Here is a 4852-nt window from a genome sequence, read left to right on the forward strand (position 1 = left end):
GGTTCAACTTCTATATTTCAAGGCCCGGAGGGAATTAAAATAAGCGAGAAAGAACTACATTGTATTAAAGTAAATGTACATAGAAATTTGTCTGTGGAAATGCCATCGAACGAATTAAATCGTGACATTATTAAACCAGAGGAGGTTGTCATAATAAGAAGAAGTGGTAAATTATTATATATATGTGTATATACATTTATTTTAATTGTTAGATTATTCTTTCAATCTACGTCAACTGAAGATGTTTATAATCCATTAATATACGACTGTGAAGATAGCAGAAGATAATAATATTCTGTTTACTTTAATCAAAATATCTCTTTATATATATATATATCTTCATTCGTAATTAATTAATTACTATTTATCCATTCAGAATAAAGTTTACTTCAAATACAAAGTTGGATCGTGATTTGTATGCAATGCGTTAGGTTAAGCACAATTTTATAAATATTTTTATCGCTGTAACTAATATTTCACTTTTGCTTGCTATTCTTCTTTTTTTTTTCTAACATTATTTTCTAGTTTCTCGTTATTTGAGTGCTGCGTATAAGTGTTATTATTATTCTTGACCAATTTGAAAAATAATTAAGTTTTCATAGATGTTTATATTTGAAAAAAATTTTTTATTTGTAACAAACAAAATTTTTAAATTTGCAGGTAATAAATATTTAAACAAAGAATAGAGATATTGTATATATTTTTGTTTTGATTTTATACTAAATAGTTTTTTTGATTATATATTACAATTGAAAATTTCTATGCATGAATAATAATTTTTAATAGAATGATTATGTGGTGGTACAATATCAGCGAGAAGATCATTTGTGCATGACAAAATATTTTCTCAAGAGAATATTAAGACTCGGATAATTTTTTTCATTCATAAATCTCGTTTTAGATCCAGAGATAGTAGGTATTCATCCTATTGCGTCAGGGTTGCGTCAGAGTTGCGTCAGGGTCCCCCCCGTGGGTAGGGGGTAGTAGAATACTCCCTCAGTATTCCCTGCTTGTCGTAAAAGGCGACTAAAAGGGAGGGTATGAATGATGTGTGCATGGTCTGTGTGGCTATTTCTCTCTGTGATTCTTGCTATCCCCTCTTTTCTCTTTTTTTCTTCGCCTTTTACTTCCTTCTTTTCTTTTCCTTTCTCACTGGGCTTGTGCCTAAATTTATAAAAAAAATTATGGAAGGTACAAACACAGTAATTAACCAGTGTGGGAGGGAGACCCACACAACGGCGGTGCTTGGTGGTGGTAGGACAGGCCACCCATCGTCGTCATCATGCTACTGTCAGGAGTCTGTGGTAGGCAACCCGGCCCAGACTCTGGTTACTGCCTCGGGAAGTTGTTCGCAGGTAGGTGACCTGGCCCGCGAACTGACTAAGGCACCAGGAAAAGAGGCACTGATGGAGGGATGGCAGAAAGAAGCTATGACTTTGGAGGAGTTGCGGCTCTCAGATCCTGACTCGCTGATTAGGACCAGGGGGAGCAAGAGGATGAGGCGTATCATCACGTCGTCGGAGGAGGACGACTGTCTCATCGTCGAACCGGATGCACCGAGTAGGAATGGCGAAAGAACATTCAGCCGCTACTAACGCTGGAAGCAGGAAGGCTCCCGGACAGGCTTAGGTTACACCTAAGGGAGATGGAGATAGAGAGAGCGCGATGCTCCAGTATTAAAGGAGAGGTATCGGGCAAGATGAAGCGCCTCATCAAGGATGCGCTCATCACTGCCGATGAAATTGAGAAGCGACTGGACAAGCAGTCTTGCTCCCCGTTCTCAAGAGCTGAAGCTATCATTCAGCTGAGGACGGAAGCAAAATTGGGGGATGAGAAGATCCGTCAAATGGAGGAAGAAATCGCTAGGCTCAAAAAGGAGCTCAAAAAGCGTGAGGTTGTAAAACAGAGCCAGGGAGTAAAGACGGTGGCTGCCCCAAGCCAGGGGAAACAGGTGCTGCCTGCAGGAGGTAAAGCCACCCCAGCTCTGGAGAAGAGGCTGGAAGATGCAAGGGCCGGCGACAATGAAGGGAGCGTGATGGCCATGCTGAGGGAGGTCAACAGGAGTATTGAGGCTCTACAGCGAGATCAGGCGGAGCTGTGGAACGCCTTCAACGGCACCAGCAGGCCACCCCAGCGAGGGACAGACGTGGTCGGGAAGACCGTGGAGGGAGGAAAAAGGAGTGCTCCCGCTCCAGGGACTTCGAGGGCTCCCGCCCCAAGGATACCTGCCGCAAGTGCTGCCGCCCCCCCACAGGATGGGTTCATCGAGGTAGTGGGGAGGAAGAAAAGCCGCCAGCAGACGGAGCCAGCTGTTAGGCAGGAGAAGGCCACCACCCCGGGGGAACGCGCGAGAAAGGTGGGAGAACAGAATAAGGGAGAGAGAAGTGCCACAGGAAGTGGCACAAAAAATAAGAAAAAGAAGAAGAAGAAGAGCCGCAGCGGTGGAACCAGAGAGACTGCAGCGGTCTCACCAGTATGCAATGAGGCGGTGTCGTACCGTGATCCTCTCGCCAAGGCCAGGGAGAGCATTAGCCTCAAGGAGATTGGTTTGGACACGATGACAATGAGGAGGGGTCTCACGGGAGAGTTGCTCTCTACCTGGGCCAATCGGTTGAACTTGCACCTCTTCAACCGGATTGATCGTCCCACGTGCGTTCGGCCGCAAGGGTCAAGCGTTATCGACCTCACGTGGGGCTCGTCAGCTGCTAGTATCCGCTTATCGGAATGGAGGGAAGATGAGGCAGAGTCCCTTTCGGACCATGCGTATGTTATGTTCAAGTATTGCCACGAGACTGCAGGGGCCCGAAGCTTGAGCCTGCCTGTCAAGACTTTCCCCCGGTGGGATGCGAGGGCTGCGGACGAGGACATGCTCGCCGCTGCCCTCATATCGGGCGACTGGACTCGTCCTAGAGGTGTGTGCAGTGCGCGAGTGTACGTGAAGTGGCTACACGAGGTGCTAGTGAGCGCGTGCGATATGGCACTGCCGAGAGTGAGGAATACGAGAGACAAGAGAAGTAAGGCGTGCTGGTGGTCGCAGGAACTGTCTGCTCTTAGGGCGGCAGCGACTGCGGCTAGGAGGCGCTTCCTGAAAGCCAGACGCAGCGGGGACCAAAGGAGAATAGAGCTGTGTCTGGAGGCCCGTAGAGAGACCAAGAGACTGCTAAAGAGGGCCATTAAGAGAGCCAAAGCCATGGCCTGGAGGGATTTCGTAGGGACGCTGGAGGCAGACCCGTGGGGCAGATCATATCGCCTGGTCATGGGGAAGCTAAGGCCATACTCTGCACCCCTGACGGAGGTGCTCGAACCGGACGTGCTGGACCGAGTGTTGGGGGGCCTCTTTCCCCAAGTGAAGCGGAACAGTGCTCAGGACGTGCGCGGGGTACAGGTGGATGGTGCGGCGGTAACGCCGGAAGAGGTGCTGGCTGCGGCGAAGAGGATAACCGGTGGGAAGGCTCCGGGACCGGATGGGGTCCCGGGCATGGTGATAAAAGCAGCGGCGGTGCACTGCGGGGTCGGTCTCGCGGAGCTCTTCACGGAGTGCTTTAGGACCAGCAACTTTCCAGCAGCCTGGAAGAGGGCTAGGCTGGTCCTGTTGAAGAAGAAGCAGGACGCCCAACCCGACCTGCCTGGCTCCTACAGACCGATCTGCCTGCTGGATGAGACTGGGAAATTATTTGAACGGATAATTGTGTCAAGAATAAGTGAGTGCCTGGAGACAAGGGGTCTGCTTTCACAGGCGCAGCATGRCTTTCGCGTTGGACGCTCAACGGTAGGTGCCATCATGGTGGTTAAAAATATAGTGCGGGAGTGCGTGGACAGTGAGCGCGTCGGGATCCTGACCGCGCTGGACATCAGCAATGCCTTCAACTCGCTACCGTGGGAGACCATCTTCAGGGCGTTGGACGAGAAGGGTCTTCCCACGTATATCGCGAACATTGTGAGGAGTTATTTGTCGGACCGGTCATTACTGTTTGTCGGGAGACGGGGACGATTAGAGGAAAGGCGGGTGTCGTGCGGGGTCCCGCAGGGCTCGGTGCTGGGACCAACCCTGTGGAGTATCGCCTATGACAGTGTCCTCCGGACTCCGATGCCGGGGGGTTCCCGGGTCGTTTGTTATGCAGACGATACGGCCCTCCTGTCAGTGGGGCGGGACCTGTCAGGGGCGATCGCGAACGCGGAGCGGGATCTCGAGGTGATCGTGAGTGCGATTGAGGAGCTTGGCCTCGAGGTGGCGCCGCACAAGACGGAGGCAATGGCCTTCCCTGCCTCTGCCCTCCGCAGACGCAGGAATGTTCCAGCCCCTGCCATTAGGGTTAGGGGGTCTCGGGTTAGTATAGAGCCCATACCAGAGTGAAGTACCTGGGCGTGGTACTGGATTCGGACTTTACCTTCAGGCCCCACTTCGCGGCCTTGATTCCTAAGGCGGAGGGGATCCTCCGGTCTCTTGGAAGGCTCCTTCCGAACCTTCACGGACCGGGGAGAAGAAGAGGCGCCTCTACGGCAGCGTGATCCAATCGGTGCTCCTTTATGGGGCACCGGTGTGGTGGCGCGCTGCCGCGGAGGACTCACGGGTCAAGCGGGCCATTCGATCGTTCCAGAGGAGGGTGGCGATCAGGGTGTGCTGCGCTTATAGAACGGTGTCGTTTCATGCGATGATGATGGTCGCGGGGATCATTCCCCTCGACCATCTTGCGCCCCAACTGGCGGAGGCGTATGCGGCCCTTAGGGACGCGGATGGACCTGTCCTTCCGAGTACWAAGGCGGCGCTGGGCGCTATTGCCAGGAGGAGGGCGATTGCTGCATGGAAGGAAGAGGAGTTGGGTTTAATTGGGGTAACGGGAGAAACGGGGAC

Source organism: Polistes canadensis, unplaced genomic scaffold (genome assembly GCF_001313835.1).
Source record: "Polistes canadensis isolate GaletaPanama2010 unplaced genomic scaffold, ASM131383v1 scaffold_88, whole genome shotgun sequence".
Taxonomy (NCBI): Eukaryota; Metazoa; Arthropoda; class Insecta; order Hymenoptera; family Vespidae; genus Polistes; species Polistes canadensis.